The following is a 20,300-nucleotide window of genomic DNA, read 5'->3' on the forward strand; positions in this document are numbered from 1 at the left end:
GGGGATCCGAAGCAGTCTGGGGATCCAATTCAGCGGTAGCCAGGGGCTGCGTAGGCGCCTCACTGAAAACCGGAGAACCGGCGACCGGCCCAGCCGAGGCCTCGGAGTCTGGCTTGGATCTAGGCTGTCTTTATCCTTGCGTTTTTTATGCACGCCGGTAGTTGGTTGCTCCGACGGCAGTTTCTACCAAAGTAGTGTTGTGCGAAATCAAAGCGTCGCTTTATAGTTCGCTTATTGAACCTAGCACAAAACAGACAACCAGTGAAGTCGTGGTCTGGGCCTAGCAAGGTACACAAAGAATGAAAGTCCTTATGAGGTAATTGCTTTCCATAAGAAATGCAATTGTTAACTTTTTCTGACATCGGACTGAGGCAAGAAAAGGTTCCCCAATGGGGTACTTAGCTTTGAAGACTTCGGACTGAAACTCGATTCGAAAATCTCAGGTGTCAGCCGACTGGCACTTGCAAACTGCTTCTGCTTCGGGCACCGCCTGGCAAGAAAGACTGAAAGAAATGGTGTCGGATGCCTCTGATATACCCCTGGTGCTCTGACGTCAGGGAAGAAGCGACAGCAATCGACGCCGGACCAAGACTTTGGAATTCGGGCCGACTGCATGACCGCCTGACAGTAGGATAACCCAAGTGTGAAGACTGCAGCAGGGTAACACGATGAACATCAGGAACAGGCAAATGTGGTATTGAAGAAATGCGGCTGAAATAATTTCTTTAGAGAAAAAAAAAAGAAAAGAAATTGCACGAATAACAGAAAAAAATGTGTGCGCCGTTCTGAACTCTGACTGAGCCTCATAACAACGGGCCACAAACAGGGTCACTTATTTGTTCATATTACAAGATGACCAGATAGTAGACCCTTACAATTAGTGATTCAGTAATTTATATACCCTTAACCACAGGTAGATCAGTAAATGTAGTCAAAACACCCAAACTTGTTAGCCGTCATAATTGTGGCGGCAGCCATGAACCCAACAAGAGAAGTGCTTAGCTTTTGGGCAACAATGTCACAAATGTGAAAAGTGGCATCATTTCAAAAGGCTTTGTAAGTCTAAAGTACCACAGTCTTATTAAAAGAGAGCATCCAAAGAAGCAAGTAGATCAGCTCTGTAGCTGCAAGCAAACTTTTAATGTTGATGGTGTCACTGTGATTGACAAAACAGTTAATGCAGTAGACTCTCAGTCGGCAGTAAAAAGCAAAATATATGTTGTAATTTTTGGACTAATGGGAAACCTGCAGAAATTAAAATAGACACTGGATCCAAGTGCAATGTTTTATCAGCACAAATGTTTGCCAACGTATGAGCTGGTGCGAAACATGGTTCAGCAAAATGTGTGGGACTAGTTGGGGTGGCGAAGAGATTCAGACTGATGGTGCAGTAGTTGTCACATGCCATTCTTCTGGGAACAGCTATGTGACTTGCAGTTTTGCATAGTCAAAAGATGCATGCAGTCACGGTTAGGCCTCAAAGACAGTTTGAGAATGGGAGTGATCTCATTTTATAAAGAGGTCCACCATTTGAGTCTGAACAGCCATGACAGTTTTGCACAGAACATTTTCAAAGATGAGCTTGGCAAACTTCCAGTCACATATTCCATGAAGTTAAACTGTGAAGTAAGCCCAGCTGTCAGACGAGCAAGGACGTTTCCGGTAGCAATGCAAAGCAAAGTAAAAGTAAAACTAGACAAACTGGTGAACTTAGGTGTCCTTACTCCAGTAGAAGAACCAAGTGAATGGGTATCCTCCATGGTCGTAGCTCAAATAAGAAAAGCTCTGATATTCAAATATGTATTGATCAGAGAGATTTGAATAAAGCGCTTAAACATCTTCTTCATCCAATGTGCACAGTAGAAGTAGCTGTGTTCATGCCAAATGTCACAATTTTTTTCAGTCTTGGATGCAAAAAGTTCATTTTGGCAAATTATGCTGGATAGCAAATCTTCATTGTTAACCATTTTCAGTACACCATTTGGAAGGTACAGAGTTTTGAGAATGCCATTTGGTATAAAACTGCCAGTGAAGTATTTTACTGTGTGATGGAACAATTTGTTTCAGGTTATCCATGTGCTACCATCTTAGACAACATTATTGTAGGGGCAATGATGAAGACGAACATGACAGAAACCTTAAAGTTCTAGATGGTGCATTTGAAGTCGATCTTAAACTGAATTCCCAGAAAAGTAAATTTAAACTGAAAGAAGTTGCTTATGTGGGTCATTTGTTTACTAGTTCTGGCTTGCAACCAGATCCGCCTAAGCAAGCAGCAATTCTTGAGAGATCAGTTCCAGAAAATGTCATCTTTCAACATTTTCTTGGTATGATCAACTATTTAGGAAAGTTCATCCCAGACTTGAGTGAGCTTTCAGCGCTGTTACATGAGTTAACATGCAAAAATGTAAACTGGTCCTGGTTGGAGCACCACCAAAAAGCATTAGACATTCTGATACAGAAAATTTCCAGTCTACCCACATTGAAATGATCTGATGCTCACAAACCTGTAACTCTCTCATGTGGTGATTCAAAGTCTAGTCTTGGTGCAGCATGTCTTCAGGAAGGCATACCAGTGGCCTATGCATCCAAAACCTTACCTCAGAGAAGAATTATGCGTAAATTGAAAAAGAACTTTTCCCAGTAGTGTTAGCATATTCGAAGTTCAATGATATTTATGAAGACCTATCCAAATTAAGAATGCTCACCAAACTCTGGTGACAATTTTGAAAAAGCCATTACACACAGCCCTAGCACACTTACGTCTGATGCTAAAATTCCAGAAGTACAATTTCAATATTGTCTACACCAAAGGCAAATATTTACACCTGCCTGATGCTTTATCAAGAGCACCTAGACAAACATAACAGCATGAAATGAGAAAACGTACCTTGAAGTTGTGGAAGTCCAGAAATTTTTCATTCTCATGTCTTGATGAGCTTAGAAATCACACAGCTTCAGACCCAATTCTCCAGAAACTGACAAAAGTTATCAGTCAAGGAGGGCCAATGCAACAAACCAGTCTACCAACTGACATTCTAAAGTTGTTTCCTTATCAAGATGAGCTCATGATGGAAGATGGAATTATCATGAAACGTCATAAAGTTGTAGTTCCTAAAGCATTACAACAGGAATATATCAAAATTTTGCATTGTGGTCACCTGGGTACCAATTCTACCAAAAGAAGGGCAAGAGGCATAGTAATTTGGCCTTCTATGTCAAAAGATATGGAGAAGGAAACTCTAGCATGTTCTATTTGCAGTAATACTAAATCTCGCCAACAAAAAGAACCACTTCAGCTAATCCCAATTTCTGAATTCCCATGGTCGATGGTTGCTACTGATATTTTCGAATGGAATGGTCAGCATTACCTCGTGTTAGTAGACTCTCTTATTTGAATTGGTTTAAAACTGACCTCCTTCCTAACTTAATGTCCAGTACTGTCATTACCAAGTTGAAGACAGATTTTTCTATGGTAGTCTGCACAAAGCTGTTTCTGACACTGGTGCACAACGTACAAGTCGGCTGTTCAAGAAATTTGCCGAGTCTTTGGACTTTGTCCATATTGCTAGTAGTCCTGAATATCCACAGTCGAATGGATTAGCGGAGAGTGCAGTTCAAAGTGCTAAACATTTGTTAGAGAAATCGAAGATAGATGGTACTAATGTTTTTCTCAGAAACATTCCTCGGGATAATTTGTTTGGTTCATCTGCTCAGAGGTTAATGTCCAGACAGATGAGAACAACTTTACCGAACAGTAAACAGTTGCTAGTACCAAATGTGAACAACAACAAAATGATCAAAGCTCAACTTATGAAAAAACATCAGTCACAAAAGTTGTACTATGGTAAATACAGCAAACCTCTCAGACTGTTAAAACAAGGAGAGACACTAAGAATGCAAACGTCTAAAGGATACAACCAGGTGGGTATTGTTATAAGATCTTGGTTCCTCAGAAAGATTTTTATTTTCCAATCTGATGGAATGGATTTCAGAAGGAATAAGACTTTACTTCATCGCCAAACCAGTGACGCAGCATATTGCCTATGCCAAAGATTCTTTCTTGGAGTGATTACACACGTGTTCAAATTCCAGAGAACAGTGTAAATTCCTCACATTATCCTGATGTATCCCCTGAAGTTCCAGTTGAGAGAATCCCCAGAGACTAGCTTTAACAACAGGGGCAATCATAACTTCTATGTGACCAGACCGGGTAGAATTTCCAGACGCAATCTGAAGTACATAACGACTTGGAGTTGAACTTCTTTATTGCTGAAATGTTATTGCGATATCGAGCATGTAAAATGTTTTGTTCTGCCACTGCATGTTGAACAAATTGAAGAGGGAGGATGTAGATGAGTGTACATGTTTGATCCTGGTGAGCCACTGTAGCAAGATAGAACATGCTGTATAAGTACTGAGCATTTACAAGAGCAGTGCCATTTTGTACAATCGGCCAGAGTGAATGTAGTCATGAGTGGAGATGCACATGCGAATGTGTTTGAATTTAATGAGTGAATCACTTAGCCTAAACGTTTTTCTAAAACATAGTTCAGGTCCCAGGCTGGGATGGGCTGTCTTCTGGGAGGCCTGATATTAGAGGCTCCTCTAAGGAATTCTTCGATAAGAGGATGGGCGAAAGTACAGTTGTGTACACTTACCATAAATGTAGATATTATAGTGTATTCACTGTTGCAGTCATCACATTTGGGTTATCTGCTTGCAGTAGCACTCAGTCGGTCTGATTATCAAAGTCTTGGATCCTGCGTCGGTTGCGGTCTCATCTTCCGTGACATCAGGTAGTCAAGGGAATAAAGCATGCAGCCGATGCCATTACATCATTTTTTTTTGCCCCAGATATATATATGTATATAAGCATAGAAAAGGAGAATACAGGTATAGCCAAAGGAAGTCAGGGGGCTGGAGGTAGGGTAACCAGGACTGCAACAGTGAATACACTCGAACATCTACATTTATGGTAAGTGTACACAACTGTACTATGTTTTTCATGTTTCACTGTTGCAGTCATCACATTTGAGTAGATTCCCAAAGCTAAGGATGGGAGGAGGAATTTAGATAGCATTAGGACCAGCTATAAGGCCGTGCAATGGATTTAGAGAAGATTGGCAAATGGTAATGCTTGGTGAAAGTATGTACAGAACTCCAGATAGCAGCTTCTAGGATGTCTCTGGTAGGGACACCTCTGAGAAAGGCTGTAGAGGTAGATGCAGCCCTGGTTGAATGGGGTCTAATCCCCTGTTGGACAGGTTTTCCATGGTGCTTATAGCAGAAATGAATGCAATGGCCTATCCATATAGAAATGGTTTGCTTTGAAATAGCCTTCCCTCTGCCCCTGCAGCAAATGCCACCAGCAGTTGTTCAGATTTCCTTTAGTCCTGTCTAAGTAAAATCTAAGTTATCTGTACACATCTAAGGAGTGCAGTATCTGTTCCCCTTTGTTCTGTGGATTAAAAAAGAAGGTTGGCAAATGAATGGACTGATTAAGAGCCACACTGGAATACCACCTTGGGCATGAAAGAGGGATTGGTCCTGAGGGACACCCTGTCCGCATGAATGATGATGAAGGCTCCACTGCCATAACGGCATGTAATTCAGATACCCTTCTTGCTGAAGTGATTGCTAAAAGGAAAGCTGTTTTCTAAGAAAGGAATTTTAACTCTGCACTTGCAGCTGGCTCAAAAACGGGAAGAGTGAGTTTTTCCAATACAAAATTAATGTCCTAGGCTGGAGTTGGGGCTCTCCTGGGTGGTCTTAGGTTTTTGGCCCCTCTGAGGAACTGCTTGAGCAGTGGGCGAGAAAAGAGGGGTGGTTCTGTGTTATAATGAGCTGAAATGGCTGAGGTGTGAATTTTGATGGAGGAAAAGGAACGGCGCTTGTGAAGCATCTCAGTCAAGTATTGAAGAATCTGAGGTAAATTGGGTATTGTTGTGCCCATCCCTTGAGTTTGGTTCCAGGCACAGAATCTTTTCCATTTTTCAGCATAAGATTTTCTAGTACTAGGCCTCCTTGCCTCCAAAATGACATCCAACACTTGTTTACTGAGGGATGGTAACGGAAAGATTAGGTAATTAGCCAGGCTGCCAGGTTCAGGGTTTGAAGCTGGGGATGCAGAATCTGGCTCTTCTGCTGAGACAGCAGGGTAAGGGTCTGAGGCAGGTGCCATGGGGCCAGTTGTGACACACTGCGCAAGAGGGGGTACCAGTGTTGGCGTGGCCAGTCTGGTGTAATCAGTATCATCCTTGGTTTGTCCCGTTTGATCTTTAGTAGCACTTTGGAGAGGCAGAGGAGGAAAGGCATAAACTGATAGATTTTTCCTGCTGAAGGACAGAGCATCCACTTTCCATGCTTGTGTGTGGGGAGTCCTTGTGCAGAATTTGTCCAATTGGTAGTTCTGGGGGAGAGGCAAAAAGGTCTATATCCGGGATCCCCCACTTGCTGATCAACATGTTGAAAATTTTTGGTTCCAGTTTCCATTCATGTGGGTCCATGAGATTTCTGCTTAGTTCGTCAGCCAGTGTATTTAGTTTTCCTGGCAGGAATTGAGCCTGTAGATGCATTTGGTAGCTCAAGGCTGTGTTCCACAGAGCCATGGCTAGTCTGCAGAGGGGGTAAGAATGGGTACCCCTGCTTGTTTATGTACCACATAACAGTGGTGTTGTCTGCCCTTACCATTAATTGTCCTGGATGAATGTGGCCTTTGAAGGCTGTCAGAGCATTCTGTACATCTAACATTTCTTTTTGATTGATATGCAGGTGCATTTGACTTTGGTTCCATTTGACCTGAATGCACTTCCCTGCCAGGTGAGCCCCCCATGCATAGTCTGATGTGTCTGTTGCTAGGGTTTGGGTGGCAGGGGGTAGAGTGAATGGTAGTCCCTTGTTTTGGTGGCAGGCCTCTGCCCACCAAAGGAATTCTAACCGTAAGCAAGGTATAGGAATCATTGCTTCTAAATCCTGAGAATGTTGACACCATAGGATTTTTACATACCATTGTAGTTTCCCCATATGCAGTCTTGCACATGGAATTAGTACAATGCACGAGGCCATGAACCCCAAGGCTTGCAGTATTTGCCTTACAGACACAGCAGGGTTTTTGTCACCACTAGGTTGAAGTAAGCTGTCAAATGAATTTGTTTCTCTGGCATGAGGAAAGCCATCTGGGAAGTTGTGTTCAAGCTTGCTCCCAGGAATATAATTTGTTGACAGGGTACCAGATGTGATTTATTTTGTTTTTTTTGTGTACCCTAGACAAGTTAACACCTTTTGTACAAATGCCAGATGATTCAGAAGTATGTCCTGGCTTTCTGCCTGAATTAGACAATTGTCCAGGTATGGGTATATTTGAATATTTCTTTGTCTGCAAAATGCAATGACTGCAGCTAGGCACTTTGTGAATACCCTGAGCGCAGTAGATAAACCAAAGGGCAGTGCAAAGAACTGATAGTGCATGCAGCCTGCTTTGAAGCATATGTATTTCTGCAAGATTCCCTGATTGGGATGTGCAGGTAGGCTTCCTTTAAATCCAGTGTTGCCAACCAGGCATCTTTGCCTATCATGGGAAGCAGCTGGTGAAGAGTTACCATTTTGAATTTTGGAATCACCAAAAAGGTGTATAGGATAGACAGGTTCAGGATAGGACACCATGAGTTATCTTTTCTGGGTACCAGGAAAAGTCTTGAGTAGAAACTTTGTCCCTTTCCCTCTTCTGGTAGTCTGAATAGCCTTTAATCTTAAGAGACAGTACTTGCTTTTGAGCCTCTACCCACTGATTTGGGGGTAGATCTGGCCAACCGTTTGGGGTTGGTAGCGTGTGGAAGTGAAATCTGTATCCTTGGGAAACTATGTTTAAAACCCATTTGTCCTGGGTAATGAGTTCCCAGTTTTTTGCTTGCAGAGCAATCTTTCCCCCTAAAGGAGCAGTCAGTTGAGAAGTGCTTGGAAGTTTTAAAGTTAAGTCACTGAGACAACTTACCATAGGGGGAGTCTTACTACTCCCTGATTTGGAAGTGGGAGCCCCCCACTGCTTAGTCCTGTGTGGACCCTGGGACTGAAGCCTGGGTGTTTTGCTGGTTCTGGGTTTGAACTGAGAAGGCCTGGAAGAGGCAGGAAAAAACGGTTCTTAGAAGGCCAATGCCTACTAAATCTAGGGGGCTGCACTTGTAGGAAATCTTTAACAGTTTGCATAGATTTAGCTTTTTCCTCCATCTTTTTAAGAACCTCTTCTGCTTTGTTGCCAAACAGGCGGTCCTGATTTAAGGGAGCATCCAGCAATTTAGTTTTAACATGATCTGGCAAAGATTGCTCCTTAAGCCAAGCATGCCTTCTAAGTACAGAACCGGTGACAGCAGCCCTGCAAGATGCCTCTAGTGAATCAAAACCACATTGCAAAGTATGTTTTCCCACCCGTTCAGCAGAATGCATTAAATCCTGTAAAAGTACAGTTTTGTACCTACCATAAATGTAGATGTTCGAGGATTCCATTGCTGCAGTCCTGACTATTGGGGTATAGTCCGCGTCCAGTCGGCCCGAATACCAGAGTATAAGGCTGACGTCGGTCAGGGCGCATTAGACTGACGTCAGTACGTCAGGGTACTAATGCGCATGACCGACGTCATATCCTCAGTCTTTTCTTGCCCCAGATGTCAGAAGACCCTAAAAAGACAAGTCCCAAAAAACCTGCACCAAAAACATGTACAATATATACAACAATATATACAAAAATATAAGCATGTAAACTCACCTACACAACCACCCCTAAATACAGAGGGAAGGAGGAGGGTAAATTGGACTGCAGCAATGGAATCCTCGAACATCTACATTTATGGTAGGTACAAAACTGTACTATGTTCTTCGTCTTCCATTGCTGCAGTCCTGACTATTGGGTAGAATCCCAAAGCAGAGGTAAGGGAGGCTGGCAAATTATGAAGAAGTAGGAGCTGACAACATGCCTTGCAAAACAGCTGTGGCAAACCCAGCCCTAGACTTAGAGTAGATAGGAAGGTGATAATGCTTAGAGAAAGTATGCACTGAACTCCAAGTAGCTGCTTCCAAAATATCCTTAGTTGCCACCCCCCTTAGAAATGCTGTTGAAGTGGCAGTAGCCCTAGTGGAATGAGGCCTAATCCCAGCTGGAATCTCTTTGCCATGATGGGAATAACAAAATGCAATGCAAAAGCCAATCCACCTAGAAATAGTTTGTTTTGACACAGGCTTGCCCTGAGAACTCAAAGCAAAAGAAACAAACAACTGCTGAGACTGCCTAAAATCCTTAGTCCTGCTTAAATAATAACGCAATTGCCTGTGTACATCTAAAGTGTGCAAAATCTTTTCCCCTTTATTTTGAGGGTCTGCAAAAACGTAGGCAAATGAATAGTTTGGTTTAAAGCCACACTAGAAACCACCTTAGGCATAAAAGAAGGATTAGTACGTAATGATACCCTATCCTTATGGAAAATCAAAAAGGGCTCTACTGCCATAAGGGCCTGCAACTCAGACACCCTTCTTGCAGAAGTAATAGCCAACAGAAAAGCAGTCTTCCATGACAAGTATTTCAATTCAGCAGTAGCTGCAGGCTCAAAAGGTTGTAGAGTAAGTTTTTCCAACACAAAATTGAGATCCCAAGCAGGAGTAGGAGCTCTACGGGGTCTTATATTCTTTGCCCTCTAAGAAACTGCTTGAACAAAGGATGCGAAAACAAAGGTGGGTCACAATCATAGTGAGCTGAAATTGCTGCAGCATGAATCTTTATGGAAGAGAAGGACAAACCTTTGTCCAATAATTCAGTAAGATATTGAAGAGCTACACTCAACTTAGGCTCAGAAATCTCCAAATTCTTTGCTGTACTCCAAAACAAAAATCTCTTCCATTTTTCTGCATACACTTTCCTTGTACTAGGTCTTCTAGCTTCCATAATCACATTTAAAACTTGTTGAGGAAGTTGAGACCTGCTGTGTTTCAACACAGAATATGCCAAGCTGTTAGATGAAGAGAGTGTAGCTTGACATTGAGCAAATGACCGTCCTTCTGAGATAACAGATGAGGAATCAGAGGTAAAGGCCATGGAGGCTTCTTTACCAGACTCCGTAGTAGAGGGTACCAGTGTTGCGAGGCCAATCTGGAGCTATCAAAATCATCCTTGGCCTGTCTTGTCTGACCTTTAACAGTACCTTTGGAAGAAGAGGTAGAGGTGGAAAGGCATACACATGAAGGTTTTTCCAACTGAAAGACAGAGCATCCACTTTCCAAGCTGTGTGATGAAACCCCTTTGTGCAATACTTTGGCAGCTGGTGGTTTAGTGGAGAAGTTTAACAGATCTATGTCTGGAGTTCCCCATGACACTGTCAGATTCTGAAATACATGAAGATCCAGTTTCCACTCGTGGGGATCCATGATTTGTCTGCTTAACACATCTGCTAAGGAGTTCTGTGCTCCTGGCAGAAACCTTGCCTGAAGAGTTAATTGCAGGCTTAGCGCAGTCTCCCATAAAATCATTGCTTGCCTGCATAGAGGATAAGAATGTGTTCCCCCTTGCTTGTTGATGTACCACATGACAGTTGTGTTGTCTGTTAGAATCAACACCTGCCCTGGAAGAAGCAACTCCTTGAAAGCCATTAATGCAAACTGGACTGCTAACATCTCTTTCAGGTTGATATGTAGATGCTGTAGTCTGGCAGGCCACTTGTCTTGTATCCACTTTCCATTTAGATGAGCTCCCCAAGCAATGTCCGAGGCATCTGTCGTTAAGATCTGACTTGCCTCTGGCCGGGTCACAGAGAGTCCCTTGTTTAGGTGACATTCCTGAGCCCACCACAAGAATTCTTTTTGAAGGCAAGGTATTATCTGAATGACAGTGTCCAAATCCTGGCAGTGCTGTGTCCATACATTTTTGAGATACCATTGTAACTTCCTCATATGCAGTTTGGCATTGGGAAGCACCAGAATACAAGATGCCATGAACCCTAATGCTTGAAGGACTGTCCTTGCAGTCAGCACGGACTGATGAGATAGTTGATGGAAGTAAAGTGACAGACTCTTTTGTTTGTCCGGGGTTAAAAAGGCCATCTGGGCTGCTGTATTCAGTCTCACACCCAGAAAGCACATGTCTTGAGAGGGTACTAGACTGGACTTTATTTCGGTCACACAATACCCTAGGCATCTTACCACTGCGATAACATATTCCAGGTGCTGTAGAAGAACTTCTTTGTCTTGAGCCAGAATCAGGCAGTCGTCCAAGTAAGGATAGATTTGAATTCCTTGAAGCCTGAAGCAAGCTATCACTGGAGCCAGAACCTTTGTGAATACTCTGGGCGCAGTAGATAAGCCAAAGGGCAATGCAGAGAACTGATAATGAGAAGTTCCAGCTCGAAACCGCAGATACTTCCTGCAACTTAGCCTTATAGGCACATGAAGGTAAGCTTCTTTGAGATCTAAAGTTACCATCCAGTGATCTTTGCCCAGCAGAGGTAAAAGCTGTTGTAACGTCAACATCTTGAACTTGGGAATGTCCAGATAAGTGTTGAGGATAGATAAATCCAAAATTGGTCTCCACGTGTTTCCCTTCTTTGGTACAAGGAACAGGCGAGAATAAAATCCTAGGCCCCTTTCTGATACAGGGACTGGCTGAATGGCCCCTATGTGAAGTAACTGAGAAACTTGCTTGTGAGCCTCTTTTCTTTGTGGAGGAGGAACGTCTGGCATGCCTTTGAAAGGGGCATTGTATGGAAATAAAATCTGTAACCGTGGTGAATGATATCCAACACCCATTTGTCTTGAGTAATTAAATCCCAATTTTCTTTGAAAAGAGACAGTCTTCCTCCCAAAGGAGCTGCCAAACGTGAATCTGCTGGCAGCTGAAAAGACAGGTCATTGGGTCTGTTTACTTAAAGGACTGACCCCTGCCCTCACCAGAAGTCTGAGCAGGTGAACTCCCTGTTCTAGGCCTAAAAGAACCTTGAGCCCTGCCCTACCACGTCTAGACCTACCCCTAGACTGAGAATCATAAGCAGGATATGTCCACCCCTTAGCAGGCCAATTTCTACTAAACTGGTGGCTGCACCTGCAAAAATCTTTAACAGTTTGCATAGACTTAGCTTTGTCCTCCATTTTCTTTAAAACTGCTTCCACAGGCGATCCAAACAACACATCAGACTGTAAAGGAGCATCCAAAATCCTTGTCTTAACATGCTCAGCTAAATTCTGATCCTTCAACCAGGCATGCCTGCGAAGAACAGAACTGGTAGCAGCCACCCTCGAGGAGGCCTGTACAGCATCAAAACCACATTGCAAAGAATGCTTACCCACTTGTTCAGACACATGAACCAAATCCAGCAACTCTTTACACTCAATACCTTCCGCCAAAGCATCCACCTTAGATTTCAATTGTGAAAGGAGATAATTCTGATATTTTAGCATGTGAAACTGACAATTCAAAGCTCTCATGGCTAGAGTGGAAGAAGTATACACTTTCTTTCCCCACCTATCCAAAGCCCTTGCCTCTTTATCAGTGGGAACAGGATTTTTAACCACAGAAGCCTTTACACCCTTAGGCCCTTGAGAAATAGTTTCTGGGTCCGCCCTAGGACTCTTAAACAAATATTTATGAGCTTCGGGCACCCTATAATATCTATCAGGCTTAACAGGAGCAGGAGGCAAAGAATCAGGGTTCAGGGAAGCCTCTACATAAACATCTTCCACCACAATCAACACAGGAGGAAAAGCTAAAGGCCTCTGGTGGGGTAAAACAAGAACTCCCTAAGCCTTTTCCTGAATCAGAGTAATCCTGGCCTTCCCATTTAAAGTGCTCCCTCATGGAATGCAAAGTCTCTGAAAATGAGAAATCCTCAGGCGAGAAGCTGTAGGAGTGGAATCATCCACATCAGAATCAGAATAAGTGGGATACTCCTGCATATCTTCCACAGAAGATTCTGAAGCCTCTGAACACTGTTCAAAACTATCAAACTCTGGTTCCACCCTAGGCCTCTTATCAGGCGGGGGCATAGAACCCCTAATCATAGTAATCAAATCTTCTGCCATTTTAAGCATATGTTTCTTAGGTACAGAACCCGAAATGCTAGGAGAAGCCCCCACTGAAGCTGAAGTAGGCCTACCTCTTAAAGAAGTTTTGGCAACAGAAGGAGAGGCTCTAACTACCTTGGGAAGAGAGGGAAGAACAGTCACCTGAGAAGCCCCCTCAGCCTGGCCTACCTCCTGAGAAGGCACATCCTGTAAGAGTATAGTTTCTGCCTGGGACTCCATGGAAACTCCTGGCAAAACCTCCGGCTCCACTGAGCCTTCTGAAGAACCGACGTCCGGGACTGCCGGTTCCTCAACCCTAGGCTTCACAGTTTTATCCTTGCGCTTCTTGGAGGAAGCGCGTGGAGCATCCGACGGCATTTTATAATTGCAACGCTTCCCAAACACTAACCTGGCACAGTCTAACCTCCTCTTAATAGTGCGTTTGTTAAACCTAGCACAAGAGCGGCAACCAACAACGCCGTGCTCAGGCCCTAAACAAGGTATACACAAGGTATGATAATCCCTATGAGGTATCTGTTTCCCACAAGAAATACAGTTATTCACTTTTTCTGACATCCGTAAAATACTGAGGCAAGAAAACCAAAATGTTCCCCAACGGGTACTTAGCCAACTCTGTTTCGGTCTGAAACTCGGTTTCGAAATATTTCAGAACGCCAACCTGCACTCGCAAAACTGCTTCTGCATCGGACCATGCGGCAAAAAAGACTGAGGATATGACGTCGGTCATGCGCATTAGTACCCTGACGTACTGACGTCAGTCTAATGCGCCCTGACCGACGTCAGCCTTATACTCTGGTATTCGGGCCGACTGGACGCGGACTATACCCCAATAGTCAGGACTGCAGCAATGGAAGACGAAGAACATTCCTTATTTTCAGCACAATCAGGAATCAACATCATTTTCTGTTTAAGCAATCCAATGATATGCTGCTGATACTTTAACATATGAAACTGGCAATTTAAGGTCCTGATGGCCAAGGTTACAGAGGTGTATAACCTTCTTACCCCATTTACCCAGGGCCCTGGAATCCCTATCAGAGGGGGTAGGATTTTTGGCAGTAGTAGCCTTAATGCCCTTGGGTCCCTGTGAAATGGTCTCAGGGTCCACAGTAGGATTTTTAAAAAGGAACTTAAGGAAACATGTAATACCTATCAGGATTTCTGGGAGCAGGAGGTAAAGAATCAGGGGCCAAACTAGATTCTGAAAAGGCACCATCAACAATGTCCAGCACAGGAGGGACAGCTACAGGCCTGTGTTGGGGCAGGAGTAAAAAATCTCTAAGCCTTTTTTTTTAGAATCAGAGTAATCCTGGCTTTCCCAGTGAAAATGTTCCCCAAGAGTATGCAAGGTTTCACCAAATGAAAAATCCTCAGGGGGTGAAGCAGAGGGAATAGAGTCTTCTGCATCAGAATCCTCATAGGTAGATCAGAGTAAATCCTAGTCATCAGAGGTGACAGAAATTTCAGAATCCTGGTCAGAAGTATCATAAGCAAATTCAGTCCTAGATCTCTTAGAGGGGAAAGGTTGGCTTTTCCTGATTAAAGTAATAAGGTCTTCAGCCATTCTTATTTGTTTCTTAGGCATAGAGGCCTGACCATGCGGTCTGGGCATCTGTTTCCTAGGCATGCTTCGAGTTTTAAGCCTAGAAGAAGAAAATGGCGTTGGTTTAATATGCAAGTCAAGTAGGCCTGAATACACCCTCAGAAGCCTGTGCCTGCACAGTGGCTCCGGACCCATCCAAGGTAGAGACATCCACAGGTTCCACATTTGAAGCATCTCGCGGCATACCGGACTCCGAATGGGTCTCCGTAGAGGCCTGCGAATTTGAAGCAACAGGTATCAGGGGCTGCGAAAGTGCCTCACTGAGTACAGACGAACTGGCGACTAGCTTAGGATAAGCGCTGTCGACAGCTTTGGACCTAGGCGGCCTGTCTCTGTCTTTATCTTTGCGTTTTTTCGAAATGTCGGTAGTCAGGTGGCTTACCGAGGACCTATCTGGATAACTGAACTGAGTACCAAAATATTTAGAAGCGAAAATGTACTGACGACGAATAGTTTGTGGTTTCAATAAGGCACAAAACCGACATAGAGGTACGTTGTGGTCAGGGCCTAGCAAGGAACACAGTACGAATGAAAATGTTTATGAGGTATTTGCTTTCCACAAGAAATACAATTATTGACTTTTACTGACATCGGTTTAGAGCAAGAAAAAGTTTCCCCAACGGGGTACTTAGCTTTAGTTGAAGACTTTGGTTCTGAAACTTGAAAACGGAAATTTCAGGAGTCTGGCGACCGGCACTTGCGAACTGCTTCTGCTTCGGGCACTGCACGGCAAGAAAGACTGATGTAATGGCATCGGCTGCATGCTTTATAACCCTGACTACCTGACGTCAAGCAAGATGAGACAGCAACCGACGCAGGATGCAAGACTTTGATAATCAGGCCAACTGAGGGCTACTGCAAGCAGATAACCCAAAAGTGATGACTGCAACAGTGAAACACAAAGATCATCAATGGTCGTTCTGTATCAAAATGTGCCACGATGGCAGAGGCATGGATCATGGATCTTTATAGAGGAGAGCCCACTATTAAGAAGCTCAGCAAGATAATCTAGAATAAGAGGAATGGACGGCAGCGGTATGTCTGCCCCCTTGGACTGGCTCCAGGAGTAGAATTTAAGATTTTCTGGTACTGGGCCTTCTGGATTCTGTGATGTCAAGAACTTGCTTGCTTAGCACAGATTTCTTGTTGGTTTTGGCAGAATAAGAAATGCTGAGTGTCTGAACGTCTGAACGTCTGGGTGCAGCCCCCCCCCCCCCCCAGGATAGTAGATGAGGCATCCGAGGTTGCTGCCAAAGGTGCTGATGAGATAGGATGAGCAGCAGTGGGTACCAATGCTGTCTGGGCCAATCTGGGGGAAATGAGTATTGCTCTTGGAATACCCTCTTTGTGTATGCATTCCCACCTCTACCTCTCATTCCAAAAGTACTAATCAAGATAAGGGAGGAAAAACCAAGGGAAGGTCAGGGCATCGACCTTCCAGGCCAGGTGATGGTACTCCCTGGTGCAGAATTTCTGCACTTGGTGATTTAAATGATAGGCAAAGAGGTCCACCTGGGGGGTCCCCCATGTGTGGGTAATTTGCAGAAAAGTGTCTTTGTGGATTTGCCATTTGTGTGGGTCCAGCAGGTTTCTGCTTAGGTGGTCTGCCAGGGTATTGTTGATGCCCGGTATGTATTGGGCTATAAGGTGTAGTTCCATGGATGAGGCACAGGTTCATGGCTAGTCTGCACAGACGGTAAGATTGAGTCCCTCCCTGTTTTGTTGATGTACCACATGACTGTGGTGTTGTCTGTCTTTATGAGAAGAACCCCTGGTTTGAGGTAGGGTTTGAAGGATTCCAGAGCATTTTGTACTGATATCATTTCCTTTTGGTTGATCTGCAAGGGTAGTATTTGTGCGTCTCAGAGACCATGGGCCAATCTGCCTTCTAGGTGGGTGCCCCAGGCTATGTCCGAAGCATCTGTAGTTATGGTCTGATCTGATGGACGGAGGGTGAATGGAAGTCCCTTGTTCAGAGCACAGGCCTGGGCCCACCAAAGGAACTTGGATCTTATACAAGGAATCAAAGGCAGGGAGGTGTCCAGAGGTTGAGAGTGTTGACACCATAGGTTCTTTAGGTACCACTGAATTTTCCTCATATGTAGTCTGGCCAGAGGTACCACGAGGATGCATGAGGCCATGTACCCTAGAGCTTGTAGAACTTCGTGGCAGAAAGCTGGGTTTGGGAGGCCAGAGCAGTGAAGTATTTTAGTAAGACACTTTTGTTTTTCTGGGGACAGAAAGGCCATTTGCTGTTCTGTGTCCTGTAAGGCTCCAGAAATATCATTTTCCTGGTAGGTGTCTGCTTTGATTTCTTTCATTGATAGTGAACCCCACAGAAGTGAGTAGGGTTTTTACAAATGAGAGGTGCTGCAGGAGCAGTTCCTTGCAGTCTGTCTGGATGAGACCAGTCATCCAGGTAAGGGTAAATCTGTACACTGATTTGCCTGCAAAAGGCAATATCAGGAGCTAGACATTTGGTGAATACCCTGGGAGCACTTGATAAGCCAAAGGGCAAAGCAGAGAATTGAAAGTGTAGTGATCCTGCTCTGAAGCGCAGGAATTTTCTGCATGATTCCCTTATTGGGATGTGCAGGTAAGCATCCTTTAGGTCTAAGGTGACCATCTAAGCTTTGTGTGGCAGCATTGGTAGAAGCTGTTGTAAGGTAAGCATTTAGAATTTTAGGAATACCAGGAAGGTATCGAGAAAGGATAGGTCCAGGATGGGACGCCAAGTCCCCTCTTTCCTGGGAACAAGGAATAGTCTGGAATACAATCCTTTTGCAACTTGTTCTGGAGGTACAGGTTCTACTGCCTCTAGTGATATTCGATTTTGCACTTGTTTTAGTGCTTCTGCCCACTGGTTTGGAAGTAGGTCTGGGTACCCTCTTGGAGGTGGTAGCTCTTGGAAATTGAATTTGTACCCCTGAGCAATGATTTTTAAGACCCATTGATCTTTTGTTATAAAGTTCCAATTTCCTCTGCATAGAGATAGCCTTCCTCCTAGCTTTTGGTATGGTGGAGGCAGGCAGAGATGGGAAAGGTAGTCACTGAGAGTTTTTTCCATACAGGATTGCTTTTGAACTCCCTGCTCTAGTGTTTGAGGGGGGCCACTCTTTTGTTGTTTGCTGGCCCTGAGTTTTAGTCCTGATGGGTCTGTCCCTACGGGTTTTGCCTTGTGGCTGCCTGTTTGGTGCAGGAAAGGACCAGTGTTTAGAGGGAAAATTTTTGCTGAACCGAGGAGGTTGTACTTGAAGAACATCTTTAACAGTCGGCATCGATTTTGCTTTGTCTTCCATCTTTTTAAGTACCTCTTCGGTTTTCTGTCCGAACAAGCGGCCTTTGTCAAAAGGTGCATCCATGATTTTAGCTTTGACATGATCAGGGAGAGGTTGTTTTTTTCAGCCATGCATGTCTTCTGATAACAGATCCTGTCACTGCTGCCCTGTTAGAAGCTTCTAGGGTGTCAAATCCACAGTGCAAGGAGTGCTTTGCCACCTGAGATGAAGAATGCAGTAATTTTGCCATCTCTTTATTGTTGACAAAATCCGGAAAAGCAGAAATTTTCTGTTTCAAAAGCTCCAAATTGTGCTGTTGATATTTTAACATATGGAACTGAGAGTTGAGAGCCCTTATAGTTAAAGGTGCAGATGTATATACTTTTTTAGCACATCTGTCCAGGACCCTGGATTCTTTGTCTGAGGGAAAAGGATTCTTTGCAGAGGTAGTCTTAACTCCCTTAAGTCCTTGAGTAATCGCCTCTGGATCTGCTATAGGATTTCTGTAGAGGAATTTATGAGAGTCCGGTACCCTGTTGTATCCGTCAGGCTTTCTGGGGGCAGGTGGAAGGGTGTCAGGGGTAAGGCTGGATTCTTGGTGAACATCATCTACCACCTCCAAGGGATGGCCAGAGGCCTGTGCTGGGGTAGGTCCAGAAACTCTCAGTGTTTTCTTGGAATGAGGGAAATCCAGTGATTCCCATTGGAATTGTTCCCCGAGGGTGTGGAGGGTTCCCCGAGGGTGTGGAGGGTTTCCCCAAAGGAAAAGTCCTCCGGAGGTGATGCAGAAGGAATAGATTCTTCTGCATCTGAGTCTTCATAGGCAGTAAAAGGATTTTCCTCTTCAAAAACAGTGGAGCCAGATCCCTCTAAGACTAAATTCGATCAGATGTCTAGAAAAGGTTCCCATCTCCTTTTGTCTGGTGTGGCCTGATTACCCCGGATGAAAGTGATGAGATCCTCCGCCATTTTAAGCATTCTAGTTTGAGGAGGGGGAGGAATAGTGGAATGGAGACTTTTTGCTGTTTTCTTTGGAGCAGCTGTAAGTCTGGCCTGAAGAGTATCCCTCGGTGCTGTCGGTGTGTCGGTGTGTTAGTCAGAAGAGAGGGTGAAGGCCTTGAAATTAATTCCAAAGTGCGAGTGGTATCCTTGGAAGCCAGTGCCTGCATAGCGGTTCCGGACCCAACTGAGGCAGGGACAGCCGAAGGCACATTAGACAATGTAGTTTTCTGCAGCACACAGGACTCCGAAAGGGTCTCACTAGAGACCTGCAAAGTAATCGAGTCGGGCATCAAGAGCTGCGAAAGTGCCTTACTGAATTCCAAAGAACTGATGACCCTTTTAGTGGTGGTGTCATCGGAAGGCTTGGCTTTATGCAGTCTGTCTCTATCCTTATCTTTACGTTTTTTCGGAAGATCTGCGGTTTGCTGACTGACGGACATATCGGTAATCAGAGCTGGAAGACAAAAATATGTGGCTACAAACAGAGCTCTACAACTAATAGTTCTAGCGTTAAAGAGGGCACAGAACCAACAGCGGGGCACGTCGTGATCTGGGCCTAAGCAAGTGACACAGTAAGAATGGAAATCTCGGTGTATTTGGTTTCCACAGGCGAGACAGTTATTGACTTTTTCAGACATTGGTTAGTGCAAGAAAAAGGAAGGATCCCCAACGGGTTACTTAGCTTTAGACGTTTTCATCTGAAGTTCGAAATCTGGAAACAGCTGGCTGGCGCTGTTGCAAAATGTTTCTGCTATGGGCTGAATGGCAAGAAAGACTGAAGTAATGGCGTTGCCTGCTCTCCTTTACAGCTCAGAAGATCTGAGGTCAGCCAGCAAGCGAGAGAAGCCGAAGCACAAAACCTTGACTCTGGTATTTGGACCAACTGAGGGCTACCACAGCATGGATAACCCAATGGTTAGGACTGCAGCAGTGAAACACGAAGAACATCTTTCTCGCAACTAGCCTGAACACTGAACTTTCATTTTAACTGCTGTCAGATTAACAAACCAGGTCTCTTCCTTTCTTTGGCGGACAAGTATGCCAGTTGGGGATCCTTCATGTCTTTCTTTAATTTGTGACTAGAATGCTTTGTTCAGGCCATCGAAGAGGGGAAAATGTGATTGCGTGAGGCAAATACCTTACAGGGGAAAATCACTCGTCTTTTTTGCCTTGTAGCAAATCACAATTAGAAAGACTGTTCTATTTGCTAGTCATTAGTCCCAAAGATCCTTCATAGGAGATTATCTTTAAAAAATTACACAGAAAATCAGACTCAAGGAGCTTGGGCAGGACTAGATGGGTTCTTAAGACTTCCTGCTCAGACACTCTTCATTTGCTGAAAAGAAGCTTAAGGAAATCCA

At 44.2% G+C, this 20,300-nt stretch overlaps 1 protein-coding gene across 1 annotated transcript in view; it reads right to left on the reverse strand.

Moving 5' to 3' along the window:
• The window catches only part of NMT1 (N-myristoyltransferase 1), a 1,232,576-nt gene that overhangs the window by 790,585 nt on the left and 421,691 nt on the right, over window positions 1-20,300 (reverse strand). The gene's annotated exons all lie outside the window — the stretch shown is intronic.

The sequence above is a fragment of the Protopterus annectens genome, chromosome 13.part0 (genome assembly GCF_019279795.1).
Source record: "Protopterus annectens isolate FY-2018-M chromosome 13.part0, PAN1.0, whole genome shotgun sequence".
Lineage (NCBI taxonomy): Eukaryota > Metazoa > Chordata > Ceratodontiformes > Protopteridae > Protopterus > Protopterus annectens.